This window comes from Pinus tabuliformis, chromosome 7, assembly GCF_031772625.1.
Source record: "Pinus tabuliformis cultivar Carrire ecotype Pingquan chromosome 7, CPIR1, whole genome shotgun sequence".
In the NCBI taxonomy this organism is placed as follows: Eukaryota; Viridiplantae; Streptophyta; class Pinopsida; order Pinales; family Pinaceae; genus Pinus; species Pinus tabuliformis.
In genome coordinates this window covers 594,140,952-594,159,114 of record NC_142293.1, presented here as the reverse complement: position 1 = coordinate 594,159,114, position 18,163 = coordinate 594,140,952, and the positions used below count along the sequence as shown (strand labels likewise).

General features: G+C 36.7%; 1 pseudogene; it reads right to left on the bottom strand.

Moving 5' to 3' along the window:
* Positions 1-851: 851 nt before the first annotated feature.
* LOC149248827 (phosphoenolpyruvate carboxykinase (ATP) 2-like) lies at positions 852-12,118 on the bottom strand (annotated as a pseudogene).
* Positions 12,119-18,163: the final 6,045 nt, after the last annotated feature.

Sequence of the window (18,163 nt, the reverse complement as noted above, 5' to 3'; positions counted from 1 at the left end):
TTATAATTATACATAGTGGGTTGACTCAATTTAATACAATCTAAATCATTAAAACAATCTATGTGAAAGCGACCTATATCACAAAAAACAACCTAATTATTTGAACATCGTGAAAAAATCCACTTAGCCAATCCTTGTATACACATTGATCTAATGTATGGAAATCATTGTTGACCACATCTAGGTAATTGTAAAGGCCTTATATATTTAAGGCTTTATACACTAAAAATCATTATCAAGTTAACATTTAGTTACGTGAAATGGATAGATTACAAATAGATAATTTTATTTCCATGATATATAGAATATCACAATCTATTTATCAAAAACTTCCAATGGGTATAAATCACTATTATTTTTTCATAAACATTTGCCAGCTCACTACTCTGGCCCCCATTGAGAAAGATAAGTCATAAACATTTGGCACCCTTTGAGAAAGATAAGTCATAAACATTTGGCAGCTCACGATTTTGGTCCCCCATTGATATCAACAGTTATAGCCCAAATAACCCCATTGACCCCATTGAGAAAGATAGGTACAACCCAAATCATAAACATTTGGAAACTCACTACTTCCCCCCCATTGATATCAATAGGTACAACCCAAATAACATTGCTATTCGTATATCATAAAGCCTATTGTAATTCTTCAATAAAAGTCTACCTCGAAGCCATGCTTAAGGATTGTTCATAAACAAAATGCTAAATATCGATCCTACAAGACCTACAAACTAAATGGCCATCGATAGGGTTCACTCTATTGCTGAATTAAATCAATATATTACTACCACCTATCCTTCATAATTCATAGAAGATAATTTAAGGACTAAAAATGAGGACGTGCTACATGACTAAATCTGAGGACCCACTTTCTGGATTTCCTCGGTTAGTTTACTGTCCTTTCCAATTTTATAATTTGCAAACTTCTCAAAGTTGTTTCTGAAAAGACCCGCTAGTTTGAGTAGCATTTCTTTGTATGCGGTCTTGTCAGGGCACTACAACCACACCATACAACACTGAATCATCTCGAGGGCTTACAATATTAAGAATGAAAATGGCACCACAACATACAAAAGCGAATCAATCTCGAGGGATCTTAATATTAGGGATGGAAATTGTGGGCTAGCAACTGATCCGAATTGGATCCTTAGACACTCTCTAAGTTTTCATGAACTCTGTAAAATTCATGCCAGAGTTTCAAAGTCTTATAAATGTTGAGCTTATCAGAAATAACCTCTAAACAGTTGCAATTTGTGAACAGCACAGAGAAACAAGAACCCTCGGTCAAGCACGCAAACCGTTGGCCCATGGTAACACGCGCTGGCACAAATTGCAAAACAGGAGCTCAAATCGAGAAACGGGGGAGGTTTCTGATATGCGAGTCGCTAATCGCATATCGCCCAACAGACCCCTCAAAGAAGGAAAAGCCTCTAAGCGCTCGGTCTCGAAAAAGCATAAAAACGTACGAATATCACCAATTTCGTCAGAGGCGGGTCCCACACTAAAACCAGCAGGATATCGGAAGGGCTTCGAGCGGTAAGCTGTTTCAACCGAGTCCCGCCCGATGCCATACACTGGGTGACACGCGTCCGGCAGAAGAGAGAGAAAACTGCTCACATTGTACGTGTAAACATCATGCTACTTACCCGCCCGATATGAATGGAGACCGTAGGATCTGGAGGCTCCAGATTGACGGCAGAAAAGCAATCCGATGGATGACCAAATTCGACGGGGTAAAACAGGCCGAATGGATAAGATTTGAAGTCCGACATGAACGATGAGTTGGCAGAGGAATCAGTTTCGTGGGCAATTTTGGAGCAAACGGAAATAACGACCATTCAAGAGAACTGACATTCGGTTCGTTATGAAACAGGTGGCCACCTCCCTACGAAGCGTTACATAGTGATGATGACGCAAAATAGAGGAATTCAAACGAACAGAGGCAGGAAAACTAGAAAGCCGGGAAGCGAAAACGAACAGTTAGAAAGCAGATTGGCTTTAAAAGCCACGAACTGACAGAAGCAGAAACAAGTAAGAGAGAAGCAGGAATTGCAGAGAACAGAGAGAAGAAGCCGAGCTGACCTGCAGAGCAAAGGTAGCATTGAGTCAGACAGAGATAGAGAGTCCGAGAGTCTGTGTACTCTAGAGAAGGCTTGAGAGGTTCAAGCAAACTCCTTCGTATATGCATGACAGGTATTGAGTCTCATATTGGAATCATACCACTGTGACCAGTTGAGCTCGAGATTTAGTAAGGAGAGTCTGTGTACTCTAGAGACTTGGGGGATCTAAGTATAGTCCTACTGATTATCATCTGTTGAGTAAGACTCAAATTGAGCTCACTATTGTAAAGCTCTGCTTTGAAAACACAATAGAGAGGCCACCACTGAAGGCTGGACCAGGAGACATAGCCCACGAGGTTTGGATGAACTCCTTATTAAGCTTGTTGCGTTCTTATGTTTGCTTATTATGTTTCTCTTATTGCTTTAGTGTCTGCGTATTTCACAATCTTATCGATCCGTTGCATCAAATAACATAGGCACACCCCAGCACATGAGTCTGTAATACCTTTATTAATTCTCTGAGATCATTTACGAGTGATTTCAGATCAAGTGGTATCAGAGCTCTAGGTTGTTAAGGTTAGACAAGCTTGTGCTGGATTTTGTTGTTGAATGCTAACTAGGTCAAAGCTTAAATTAGGAGAAGAAGAATTGGTTGAAGCTAACCCAGAAATTGGAAGAGTCTATCCTAAGAGGAAAATGTCAGAAGAAAGTCCCTTGGTATCATACCCCCAGTTCCTGGATAGTTTCATGGCCATGAGGACCATGGTAGAGGAAATGTATAGAGAATTCAAGAAAGGTAGAGATGAAGATTCATCACACTCCAAAGATAAAGGAGCAGAAGAATCTCTCCTCCATGACCACTCTAAAGGCAAAGGGAAAGAAGAAAACTTTCTCACACCTCCTAATAGCCCTGAAAATAAGAAGAAGACATCTTTAATTAAATTAGATGTTAAATTTGATTTTCCTATTTATGATGGAGAGCTGAATGCAGAGAAGCTAGATAATTGGATTAGACAGATTGATATGTATTGCAGGGTGCAGAATATTGATTCAGATAGTAGTAAGATTTAGCTGGCCAGCCTACGCCTTGGAGGAACTGCCTTGGTATGGTGGGAAGGCCGAACACAAGCTGACATGAAGAAGCATGGTAAAATTCTATCTGTCTGGAGTGAATTTGTTTCTGCAATTAAAAAGCAATTCTATCCACTAGCTTATATGCAGCAAGCCATGATGAGCTGGCAAACTCTTCGCCAGTTAAAAGGGAAAAGTGTACAAGGCTACACTCAAGAATTTAGAAAAAGAGCTTTGATTCTAGGCATTTCTTTAGACTCACCTGAAACTCTGCTAAAGTATATAGGTGGTCTACACAGTTATTTAAGACATACCATTCTCATGTTTAACCCTACTAGTATAGATGAGGTTTCTATGCAAGCTACCCATCTAGAAGCTAGAGGCAAGAATGTGGTCCCAGAAGTTGGGGGATCATCCAAACCCACTGCAAGCAAGAACAAGGAGAAGAGAAAACATAAATGGAAAGAGAGAAAGGCCAATGCTATACAAAAGACCAAGTCTTCATGCACTCACTATAAAAAGGATGGGCATGATGATGAACACTGCTGGATTTTGCATCCGGAGCTGAGACCTAAGAAGTTTGATAGCAAAAAGAAGAACATTGTTACAACTATTCAAAAAGATTTGGGGTCAGACTCAGGAGATGAAACAACAATTGCAGCCACAGGTATAAAAGGTAAAATTCTAAAGCATCTACTAGTAATTATGCACAATCTACTGATAATGAAGAAAATGAGAGGAAAAGACATGAGCTTTTTCATATTCGAGTTATTTCCAAGCATCAAAAGATTGATACTTTGTTTGATAGTGGCTCACAAGTAAATTTAATTTCTGAAGCAATTGTAAAGAAGTTGGGATTACTAACTACACCTCACAAGAAGCCATATCCATTAGGTTGGTTATGTGATAAAGCACAGCTACAAGTGACTAGACAATGTAAACTTAGGTTTTCTTTTGGGTCAGCATTTGTAGATGAGGTTGAGTTAGATATAGTTCCTTTGGATATATGTGGAATTGTTTTAGGAAGTCCTTACTTGTATGATAGAAAAGCAATTTTCTATAGAGCAAAAAACAAGTATCAACTCATTAAAGATGGAATCGAATATATTGTAAGAGCTCACAAACTCAAAAATAATTATACTCTCATAAACTTAAGGCAGATGAAAAGAATTGTAAATTCATGTAAACAATTTTTTCTGATGGTTGTAAAGGAAAAGAAACCTGATAAAACCAATATATTTGAGGGCTGTAATGCTAAACAGCAAGCTGATTTAGAAAAAGTTGTTTCAGAATTGATATATTGTTCCAAGAACCTAAAAGTCTGCCACCCCAAAAGGAAATAGTACATGATATTAATTTGTAGCAAGATGCTCCATTGTCTAACATCGGAATGTATAGGTTATCCACTTTAGAGAATGCAAAAATCAAGAAGCAGGTACAGGAGCTGCTCGAGAAAGGGTTCATAAGACCTAGCACATCATCATGTGGGTCTCCAATTTCCTTGGTGAGAAAGAAAGATGGCTCATGGAGAATGTGCATTAATTACCGAGCACTGAATAAGATAACGATAAAAAATCATTATCCCCTTCCTCGCATAGATGATATACTGGATTAGTTGAAAGAAGCTGTTTATTTTTCCAAGTTGGACTTGCATAGTGGCTATCATCCGTTCAGAGTTGTAGAGCAAGATGCATGGAAGACTGCTTTCAAAACAAAGCAGGGATTGTATGAGTGGCTAGTTATGCCTTTTGGCTTAACTAATGCTCCTGCTACTTTCATGAGAGTAATGAATGATGTACTCAGACCGTTTATTGATGATTTTATAATTGTATATTGGGATGACATTCTGATATTTAGTAAAACATGGGAAGGACATTTAAAGCATGTCAAGCAGACTCTAGATGTTTTAAAAAAGAGGAAAACTTTATATTAAACTCTCAAAATGTGAATTTGGTAAAACATCTTTGAATTATTTGGTTCATATAGTAGGGGGTGGTGAATTGAAGATAGATCCCTCTAAGGTTGCAGTCATTGTAAACTGGCCTAAACCCAAATCTGCTACTGAAGTTAGAAGCTTCCTAGGGGCAACCCAATATTGGAGAAAGTTTATTGCTAACTTTTCCTTAATTGCAGCTCCTTTACATGCTTTGACAGGATTGAACAAGGTGTTTCAGTGGGGAGGCAAACAACAGAAAGCCTTCGACACCTTGAAAGAAAAGATTAGTATAGCACCAGTACTAGCACTGCCCGATCTTTAAAGACCATTTGAGATTGAAACAGATGTCAGTGACTATGCCATGGGAGCAGTGTTGATACAACACGGTAAACCCATATGTTATCATTCTGAGACATTTAATTCTGCAGTAGTTAATTATCCCACATATGATAAAGAATTGTATGCATTAGTACAGAGTGTGAAAAAGTGGAAACATTATTTAATGGGTAAAGAGACAGTTATACATACTGATCATCAACCACTTCAATATTTACACTCCCAAACTAAGTTGCAGCAATCAAGACACTATAGGTGGATGGGTTTCCTACAACAATTTCATTTAGTCGTCATATATAAAAAGGGCATACACAATAAAGTTGCAGATATGTTGTCCAGACCAATCATTAATGCATCTACTATACTTAAGCATAATTCGGTATTGCATGAAAGCTACATTGAACAATATGCTCAAGATATAGATTTTAAAGATGTATATGCAACTTTAATTTGTGGAAAACAACTAAAAGAATTGGATTATCATGTTAAGGACCGACTCTTGTATCATTTGGGAAAGTTATGCATTACACAAACTAAAAGAGTGAAGATAATTCGAGAAGCACACACTTCTCTAATATCAGGTCACTTTGGTGTAAGTAAAACAGTTGCACAGCTGCAAAGATTTTGTTATTGACCAAAAATGAATGAGATAGTTTCTAGATATGTAAGAGGATGTACTATGTGTGCTAAAAGCAAGCCCATCAATAGAAAACTAGGCTTGTACACTCCACTACCAGTTCCTTCTCGTCCTTGGGGAAGTGTTTCTATGGACTTTGTTGGGGGACTGCCTAAATCGAGAAAAGGTCATGACTATTTATATGTTGTTGTGGATAGGTTCAGTAATATGTGTATTCTAATACCTTGTAACAAATAGATTACAGCTGAACAAACAACAAAGTTGTTCTTTGAGCATGTATGGGTTCATTTTGAATTACCCACTTCCATTGTATCTGATCGAGATTCTCGATTTGTTGGGAAGTTTTGGTCGAGTCTGTGGGAACTGATGGACACCAAACTGAAGAAGAGCACAACCTTTCATCCACAAACAAATGGCCAAATAGAAGTGGTCAACAGGACAATGATCCAGTTGCTCAGAGGCTATTGCAGCAAGCATCCCAAGCTTTGGGATGAACATTTATGTTATGTGCAGCATGCTTACAACCATGCTAAACATTCTTCTACACAGAGATCTTCTTTTGAGACCTGTTTTGGTTTCACACCAAGGTCTCCCTTGGATTTTGTCTTTGGTAAAGACATAGCGGTTGATGGACCATAGTGATGTGGACAAGGCAACCAGGTTCATTGAACAAATCCAAGAGATTCACCAGGCAGTATAGGAACAGCTAGAAAAGAGCCAAGCTAAGTATAAGGCAAGGCATGACAAGCATCGAATGGAGCATAGTTTCCAAGTTGGTGACCAAGTCTGGTTGTATATCAGCAAAGACAAAATGCAAAGTGAAGGTAAGAAGCTGAAGCCAATAAGGTATGGACCTTTCAAGATACTTGAGAAAATTGGCGAGAATGCTTTTCGCCTTGATTTACCGGCTTACATGCACATCTACAGTTGTTAATGCAAAATGCTTGAGACTATTTGAACCTTCATTAATTGAAAATCCTGAAGAGCAAAGTCAATTGCCTTCTATTGATGATCTATTACCTGAATATCTCAATGAGTTGCAGGAAGACATAGTTTTGGATAGGAAGGTGAGGACGATGCGTAGGGGAGATTTTGAGTACCTTAGGATTGGACTCAAAGGTTCAAAGCCAAGCAGTGCAAAATGGATAGATATTGGACAAGTGAGACGGCTATATCCTCACTTAGTCAATGCTTGAAAACCAACTTTTAGTGGTCCAAAAGTTTTTTCAGTGCGAAGGCCGTGATCCAAATTGGATCCTTAGACACTCTCTAAGTTTTCATGAACTCTATAAAATTCATGCCAAAGTTTCAAAGTCTTATAAATGTCAAGCTTATCAGAAATAACCTCTAAACAATTGCAATTTGTGAACAACACAAAGCAACGAGGACCCTCGGTCAAGCGCGCAGACCGTTGGCCCATGGTAACGCGCGCTGGCACAAATTGCAAAACAGGAGGTCAAATCGAGAAATGGGGGAGGTTTCTGATATGTGATTAGCAACAAGTTGCTAATCGCATATCGCCGGGCAAACCCCTCAAAGAAGGAAAAGCCTCTAAGTGTCCGGTCCCGAAAAAGCATAAAACCATACGGATATCGCCGATTTCGTCAGAGGCGGTCCCACACTAAAACCAGCAGGATATCGGAAGGGCTTTGAGTGGTAAGCAGTTTCAACCGAGTCCCGCCCAATGCCATACACTGGGTGACACGCGTGCGGTGGAAGAGAGAGAAAACCGCTCACATCGGATGGGTAAATGTCATGCTATTTACCTGCTCGATATGAACGGAGACCGTAGGATCTGGAGGCTCTAGATCGACGGCAGAAAAGCGATCCGATGGATGACCGGATTCGACGGGGTAAAACAGGCCGAATGGATAAGATTTGAAGTCCGACATGAACAATGAGTTGGTAGAGGAATCAATTTCGCGGGCAATCTTGGATCAAACGGAAATAACGACCGTTCAAGAGAATTGACACTCGATTCATTATGAAATAGGTGGCCACATCCCTACGAAGCGTTACACAGTGATGATGACGCAGAATAGAGGAATTTAAACAAACAGAGGCAGGAGAACTAGAAAGCCGGGAAGCGGAAACAAACAGTCAGAAAGCGGATTGGCTTTAAAAGCCATAAACTGACAGAAGTAGAAACAAGTAAGACAGAAGCAGGAATTGCAGAGAACAGAGAAGAAGCTGAGCTGAACTGCAAAGCAAAGGCAACATCAAACTAGACAGAGACAGAGAGAGTCCAAGAGTCTATGTACTCTAGAGAAGGCTTGAGAGGTTCAAGCAAACTCCTTTGTATATGCATGTCAGGTATTGAGTCTCAGATTGGACTCATACCACTGTGACTAGTTGAGGTCGAGATTCAGTAAGGAGAGTCTGTGTACTCTAGAGACTTGGGGGATCCAAGTACGGTCCTACTGATTATCATCTGTTGAGTGAGACTCAAATTGAGCTCACTATTGTAAAACTCTGCTTTGAAAACACAATAGAGAGGCCACCACTGAAGGTTGGACTAGGAGACGTAGCCCAGGAGGATTGGGTGAACTCCTTATTAAGGTTGTTGTGTTCTTGTGTTTGCTTATTATGTTTCTCTTATTGGTTCGATGTTTGTGTATTTCGCAATCTTATCGATCCTTTGCATAAAATAACATAGGCACACCCCAGTACATGAGTATGTAATACCTTTATTAATTCTCTGAGATCATTTACGAGTGATTTCAGTTCAGCAACTTACCGTATTTTCTGGTTGAAGAATTTTAGAGGGAACACCATCAATAGCATATGGGATTTCTAGTCTGAATACATCAGTTTTTGAGTACTTGGCATTCAAAAGGGAGCCGACGTGAATGCCATCAATGATCTTTCTCTTGTACTTCAATTTTATTCTTCACCCCACGCCATAGTTGCAAGCACAAGCAACCCATTATCCACTACAAAATATTACCTACTTTACCAACCTACTAATTTATTAAAAAAATCAAAGGAAATGAAGGATAAGTAAGTGTACTTGTCGCTGGACTAGCCGGTGTTGAAGAACCAACTTGTTGCACCGTGCTTTTGCATTTTCTCGTCTAGCATGGTTGCATACCTTGTAGGATGTAGCATAATGAATGCAATGCCTAAACAAGCATAAAGCATAGCTTGAGGCTCCTTTATGCCGTCCTTTGTGCCTGCTACCTGTGCACCCATCCATATTTGGAACATCATATAAATATGTGCACACCATCACAATCAAAATATATACACAAGCATACAACTTCATGCAAGAATACATTATGGAGAGGTTCCAATAAAACAGTAAGAAGAGAATCCTTAAAGGCTATGGGTGTCTCAGTTATGTATATACCAGGGTTATGTATCCACTGATAAAGTGATACATTGTCTCGGGCAGAGTCAGTCTGCTAACTAATGGAAAAATGCCAAAGTCGTCGCAAACGGGCAATATCACATTTTTGGGACGAGGGCCCACGCAAGGTATCTCTGCATTGGGTATATATTCGATCGGATAAGATTCCCTTGTATTCTCTACAAAATTCAAGCACCATGAATATCAAATAGAAAATACACATACCATGAAAAACAGTCTTTAGCAGTCCTACACTGTCTGTGTAGGCACTCCTATTTTTTTCATTCACATAAATTGACAAGGGATGGTGTCTTACATGTGACTTATTTGTCGGCATGATCAACTTCTCTGGCATGCTTGTAAAATACCATGTTTTCCAACACTGCAAAAGAAATGGTGTAAATGAAAATCCCGCTTGATTTTTCTGAAGTACTTAGAACCACAAACGTTAATTAAACAAAGCACATATTTGGTGATATTATACCAGTCCCGAACTTGATGGCGTTCCAGATGTCAGTATCCTTTTCCTGCGAGAGATCTATGCATTTGGCATAAGAACCTCCCTAAATATTAGACACGCCATTTTCACTCCAATAATGTTCAACATCTATGATCAAGAACTTGTTATGATCTGTTGACAGAGTGGTCTTATCAGTACCTGAAATAGAAATATTGAAGCGTTAGCAGTGTGTGAAATTTGGATGAATATGTTTGACCTAAGGCAAAAAAAAAGAACACACTTTGTGAGTCTCACGAGATTTGCAGCTCTCGTGTTTGATTCATAATACCTAATAATCCAAAAAAAAAGGTGACATCCTCATCCTTTCCCATATTGCAGCCAGAATGCAGGGAAATAATTTGTCTCTTCGGCATAAGATAGTGCATCACGCCGAACAAACCCTTCTTCATGTCTCCAACATATTGCGTACATAAAATAACTATTTCTCTCCAATGGAGATTAAGGTCTATGTTGGTGGAGGATGTCATGTAGTGAGTGTATCGATTACAAGGGAATTGGCCAACATTGTATATCGTGAAGTCCGGACTGCCAAAGTCCACAAGCTCTTCAAGGGTGGGTTGGATACACCTGCCACCCATATCACCATCCCTACAATGCTATCTCAATCATATCTCCACTATATATATATATATATATATATATATAGGCTTGAGGGCTAGGGAAACTACATTTATAGACTGCATATGGACATATTTGTCTTTATAATCATAATTTAAGATCGAGGCCTTCTCCACATATGAAGACCAAATATCAAACAATACCATTTAACGTTACAAAGTACTTATCTAGGCCTTATACTTATCCGGGATGGGACTTGTGATCACGAGCAAAGAGTATGGAAGCATGACAATAATTAATACTTACAGGTTGTGCATGAAGAGAGAGTGATATGCGCGCGCTGAGACAATTATGACTTTGATTTAGTGCTCAGAATCCCAGTTCAGGAACTGGTCATTCACAAAGACCTATCATTCCCAAAGCATAACATCCATAAGGACAATCAAATTAAAAAATAAGATAAACAAATAAAGCATACAATCCTTTAATTTCATTCCGCGCAATATATATTCAATGAATATATTAGTCTACCTTCTCCAAATAATTGAGATTATCTACAACCCTTTCTCTGTTGACCAGGAATGTATGCTCATCCATCTCGATATTCGGAGATCCCTTGCATAAATAACCAAAAGAGTGAAAAAGGATGCTTAGTTTTCAAAACCTTGTTCACTGATTAATTAACCAAAACTCAAACATCCCCCAATTCGACTAACAACTTCTACATTCACAATCTAAATAATGGTGTCCCATACTTACTTGCCCCACCATAGTTCAGCCTCGGTCGTCTCATCCTTAACAACACGCTTATCTCTAGGAGAGCGTCCAGTTTTGGCGCATGAAAGTATTGTCAGAGCACTAGTCGATGTAATGAATGAACCTTTCTCATATTTTAATGGCATGTTCGTATAGCTCTAGCAAGATTCATATTCACACAATAAATACAAGTCAAACAAAGCATAAAATAGCAGAAAGATTAAAATAAACTAAATAAGACATTCCAAAAGCTTAATACATACAAGCAAATACAGTAACCCTGGATAAAGTAACAAAAAAAACCAAAATCTTGTTAACATTGAAAATCCACTTGTTGAGGAATAAAATATTGTTAAAAATAAGTGAATATTTTTCATCCACGCAAATAGATCGCTAACCATGAAAGAGTTAGTGCAGATTATAATATCGATATTTAATCCCTCAAATCCACCAAAATACGCATGAACAAAACCCAACACATTTAAAAAATAAATATAAATATAAAGAAACAGGTACAAACATAAGATCAAAACCAAAGCCTTATGTAGCTCCAGAATTTACAGTCATACATCAAAGCAACTGAAAAAGCATTTGAAAAAGTAAAGACTACATTCCAAAGCTTCAGAATGTCCCCCAACAAATTATTTGCTACATATAAAATTCCATCGCCTCAACCATGAAATATTGTTCGACATCTAAAATTTCGTAGCCTCAACAATGAAATATGGTTCAAAACAGTCAACATTTTTAATCTACATTAACATATCTTCTAATAGTGAAGGTTCCAGATCAAATCAACATAGCGTTTACCTATAACAGTGCAGACGAGGGTTCTCGAACTCTCCGCCCATAACTGAAATGCCCACCATTCTGCCCGCACGTAATTGAAGGCCATGACGAGTTTCGCTCGTAACTGAAGACCATGACGAATACAAGTAAACACATGTCAATGAAGTGGAATAGTTCTGCCCACAATCAATTTGTCTCATCGCACCGCCACCTAAGAGACAATTGTCAAATTATAGAGAAAAGGGTAGACAAAATTTGGAGGTGCAAAGATTCAAAAGGAAGGCCTATCAACCTAAACATAATTATTTATAGATTTGGGTTGATTTATTATTATAAATTAAACATAATATATTATATAAAATAATTTGTTGGTGTTTTATAAGGGTTATAGTTTTACTTTTATTGAATATTTGTGGGTTTTAAATAGTTTCCTTGTATTTGCATTAGAATAAGATGAACTTTTAACAAATCAAATATGGTTTTTCTTTTCTCAGGTAAGTTGGTCTCGAACTTATATTGCTTTAAACAAAAAATGATTGTTATGTAGCTCCTAGCCTACCATTAGGGAAATTAGACCAGTAACAGAAGGCATAATGTCTTTGTCAAAATGACCAATTTAACAATGATAACATTAATATATAAATCATTGAGTCAATAGTTGTCAGTGATCTACTAATTTCCCTAATGTTGTAACTAATAAGGAGGTGAGATGACATGCTTTGATGTATAAAAACAAAAATAAATAGTGTGACCATTATGTTGGGGGATAATCTGCCTATTGGGATGAAGTTTTAACCTCCTCTTCATTACTTACTGAGAATTCTAGGTCTGCTACTTTCTTGGCAAGTATGGTCACCTTGTGGCCTAACATGGTCATTTACAGTTGTAGTGCATCTATATCGAGTAGTGTTTCCTAATTGTGCTTCACTTATTTCTACCAAGACCCTTCCCATGATGGTCTTCATTTTCAATAGAGGTCAATAGTCTGCATGTATTGTGTCTCTCTCAAATGAGTGTTGCCAAAATCTGAAATTTGCCACCCAATGTTTTCCTTTACTTCTATACTTGATAGGAAGCACCTTTTCACCCTTGCCTCATTTTCTATTAGAATAATTTCCTCTCTTGTAGCTTTGGAGGCATGTTCCTAATAGAGTGCAATAGAAGCCTCTACATTGGCCTAAGTTCTTGACCAAGGGGGGTCCCATCGTCCATGTCACCCATCCTAGCCATGCGAGTTGCTTGGTTGCGACATAATTTGCATAGGAGTGGGCATTGAATGAAAGGGTTCACTACTAGAAAAGAAAATAGACCTTTGAGGAGTCGAACATAATGATGACCACTTGTTGAGAAAGCAGAGAAGGATGCTAGGAATAAAAAATCCCAACCATGCTTTGATAAATCTATAGGTGAGACTATGGAGAATGAGCTACAAAGGATCAAATTGAGAAAACACAAGAGGGAAGGCCTCCTGACCAATTGTGTTAGAAAAAATATTGAGTAAAGATGTGTAAAGGAACTGGGGGTTTGAGAGAGATAAGGGAAACTTACCCAAAATATAAGACAAGCCTAATGTTGTGCCAAACATGTGTGGCTTTTGAAGCTTACCCATCGATGATCCAAAACCATTACCATCGTTGCAGGGAGGAGGCTCTCAACTGAATTATAATGATGAATGCTTGCAGGAGCTAGCATTGATGAATACTTGTTCAATATTTGATGACGAGCATTAGCTCCCTGCATGTCATCACCTTCTTCAAGTTTTACGCAAACTTCCAGGTGGTGTAGGTACATAATGGTAGATATTGACAATAATTAGGGAAGGCTCATCCTCACATGGGTGGTCCAGAGCAGGCACCTATCAAGGGGATAAATAGTTGTAGGTTTTATTTCAAAATGAAAAGGTGAATTTAGTCTTAAATAATATTTGCAAAAAGGTCAATATCCCTTCTAGTCATGCTAAGGCTATCTTTCATTGGATCAAGTACTTTTTAATAATATATAACCCTAATTTTGGATGATACATTTGGTTTGTTGTGATGATGCCAGAAGGCTAGATGCCCCCAAGAGTGAGACGCCCTCTAGGTATGTCTCTTGATGTCTCAACCCTTGTTAATTCATAAGTTTCCTGTTAGTTTTGGCATATGTGTTGCTAACACTAACTCAAGACTTATATTAGCAACCGCTAAGCTTAATGTTGTTCAACAACAAGGCTCGAAGCCATTAGAACAACATACTTGATATGAGCTCAACATGTCACTTACGAGAATTGAACTTAGGTGAGAAGGATAACAATCATTCCTCCCAACCACCAAGAATTAAATTATTTTATATTTCTCATTTATATTTTATTAAAATATATTTAACTTTATAATTAAAGTATTAAGCATATTTAAATATTATAAAAATATTTTTTAATAATATATATATATATATATAACCAATCTATGTGATTATTTTTTTCCATCAATCTATATTCGAAATTGTATAAAACATTTCACTTTTAAATTAAGAGAACATTTTTTATACAATTATATATATATATATATATATATATATATATATATATATATATATATATATATATATATTATTGTAATGGTCTTCCCATGCATGATTGTGATATTCAAATTCAAGCTTATGTGATCCATACCTTGAATATTTAGAAACACTTTTGGTAGAAATCACATCAGGAATGTTTGGTCGACGTGTTCCAAACCATGGATGGTTCGAAATGTGTCGACCCTTTAGTTTGATTTAAGATTTTATTCCTATGCTCAAAAAGCTTGGAGAGAAGCCTCCCAAGCTCACTATAATTTTGACAACGTAAAAGGCTAGGAAGGTCGGTATTGCAACAAAGATTATGAAACTGAGATCTAATGTGCTTGTATGCGGGGCACTCTAAGAGGAAGTAATTTTCATCCTCGATGTTCATATTCTCATAGAGATGGAAGATCCTTTCCATCCATGGTGTTTTAGGAACTGCCCAATGACCCGTTTTACTATGGAGCTCATGAGAGTTCGTTCTAATCTTGGCTATATTAATTTTCTTTTTTGAGCTAGTTAAAACAGAGAGATACTTTTGATCTTCTAGGGTGGGGTTGATGACCTCCTTATAATATCTTAATTTTCTTTTAGCTGCTAAATCTTTCTCACACCACATTTTTCTTTGAACTTAGAAGTAACAATATTTTTAATGTTATTAATGTTTTGCAATGCAACATTCTCGTCGATCTCCCAATGGTTTAACTAGGCCCTAGTGTCTTTATACCAGCCTCGTTTGAGCCTTAGGTGGTTTTGGCTGGAATTTAAAGCTAGCTTAGGAAGTCTATGGTCTCCAATGTTATTGAGTTTGTGCTTGTACGACAGAAGCCTAGTCATAGCTAGGCTCTCAATAGGGGAAAGACTCACTTCTATAAGGAGAATAGGATAGGGTGTATTGCTTTTAATTTTGAGGTTATACATTATAAAATGCTTCTAGATTTGCTCAAACTTTCTCCAGGATTCTCTAGAGATGCTGCAACCCCAAACCTCACATCCATATAAGATAACAGGAGTGACTAAAGTTTCAAAGATGAACTTCTTTCTATCTCACATTATAAATAAAAATATATTATAAAGAAAAATAATAACTTTTTAAACAAACTATTACAATAACAAAATTAATAATATATAAGAAAAATAATTATATATATTTCTTATTATACCCATTTTTTCCTTTCACTCGATATTAGTTTGTCTTTGGCCAAAAATTTATGGCGGTTATGCATAGTTTCACATTAAGAATTCATTTTTGTTATTATTTAAATTTATTTATTTGTAAGGTTATTGATTGAGGTCTTATTATGAGTTGTTTAGTAACTTCCATTTTTTAGTTACTAATTTTTAGTTTTTAGTTTTATTTATTGTTTATTCAACTTATTGATTTTTTCTTTTCATTTTTTATATTATTTATATTTTCATGAATTATAATTTTTTCACAATATTTTCAATTTAAAATGACTTATTGAATTGAGACTTCTGTGATCCATATCAATTTTTTGAAGATTCTTCGGCGAAAATCACATAGAGAAATTTTTGTCGACGCGTTTCAAACCAACCAGTGTGGTTCATCGTCAGGACAAGTTGAATGAGCAGATCTCGCTTTGCACATTAAATAGATAGGACAGAATATCCAATGACTCAAATATCACAATAAGGTAACGGCTAAAAAGACAACAGCTCGATTTAACGGCTAGCTTGACTATGATAAAGGGTATTATATTAATTTATTTATTTATTGTTTTTAAGAAAATTCGGTTATTAATATTTAAAATGTAAGTGGACCATGTTACAAATATATAATAGAATAAGTAAACTAATATATTATAATAAGTAAATAAATTAATTTCAAATATATTAATGAATATAAATTAATTTAAAATTGTTAGATTAAGTATAAAATAAATTAATTTTAAATTGTTAGATAAAAATATTAGTTAGTTAAAAAATAAATAAAAAAATAGAATAATAGTTAATTATATTTATTAAAATATAAGTCAAAGAGTTTTTTTGAGATAAAAATTAGAGAATTCAAGTGTTAGAAAAATATTACAATATTAAAAATTAATTCACGGTCTATAGAATATTAGTTTTAAATTTATTAATTATAAAATAGATTAATTTTAAATTAATTTTTGTAAATTAAGTTTAAATTAATAGACAAAGAGTTTACACATAAATAAATATTTTAAAAAATAAAAATAAAATAAAATAAATAAATAAATAATAAATTTTACCATATTAAAAATTAATTAATAGTTTAAATTAATAGATTAATTTTTGTAGATAAATTAAGTTTAAATTAATAGTCAAAGAGTTTTCACATATATAAATATTTATTTAAAAATAATAAATTAAAAAATACATAAATAAATAAATAAATTACCATATTAAAAAATTAATTAATCAATAATTTAAAGGAGGGGAAGAAAGAAAACGAGTAGGAGGAGAGGGTTGGGACCCAACAACTACTGATCTTCCAGCCATCCTCTCTATTGAGATTGTTCGGCCTTTTCTCAATCTCCAGGGCTTCCCTAAATTTCCGGTGATAGAATTGCGACACTCTAGCAATCACACTAGCCTCCTCGATGCAGACATGATGATTGGTTTTTTCCACATGCTCTGCTAAAGCGGAAGACTTAGTTCTCATATGCTTGAGGTCAGTTGCGTGCTCACTAATCCTTTGATTAATGGAGCGACCAGTCTCACCAATATAGGGGGTCCCACATGAACAAGGAATAATATAAACCCCTTTCATGTCCTTGGGGTCGATGGGATCCTTCACAGATCTGAGGGATTTACGAATGGTGTTAAGAGGTCTAAAAGTTGCGAGGACATTATGCTTCTTAAGAATCCTCGCAATCCTATCTATGGTCCCCTGAACATATGGAAGATGGACACCAGGAATCCGCTCTTTAGGCCCTCTTCTAGTTAACGAATTCTTAGCTACTTTGAGGAAAGCCTTTTGTCCCAAGTGTCTGCTATAACCGTTCTCAACAAAGACATTAAGGAGATGGGATTTCTCCTCCTCGAAGCTCTTTTCATCAGAAATCCTTAAGGCACGAGTTGCAAGGGTGTTGAGAGCCCCCAACTTTTGGGCCAAGAAATGGTGGGAACTAGCATGAAGATACTGATCTGTATGAGTTTTCTTGCGAAACACTCGGTGGGAGAGGGAACCATCCTCATGCTTAGAGATAAGAATATCAAGGAAAGGGAGGCAACCATCGACTTCTTGTTCCTTAGTGAACTTAATAGCCAAGGATTGACTATTGAGATGATCAAAGAACAGATCTAACTCTTCTTGGCCATGAGACCAGATGACATTAGTGTCATCTACATACCTTTTCCAAAGCTTGGGCAGGAGACGGGTTGAGTTCAGAGCCTTAGATTCAAAATCTTCCATAAAAAGATTAGCAACCATAGGGGATAGGGGTGAGCCCATGGCAACACTACAACTTTGCTCAAAGAACTCATCTTCAAAACTGAAAATGGTTGAGGTGAGGCAGATCTCAACTAACCGAGCGGTATCAGGATCAGTTAGACGGTTGATCACATCCATGGCCTCATTTATAGGGATGCAAGTGTAGAGGGAAACAACATCAAAACTGACCAT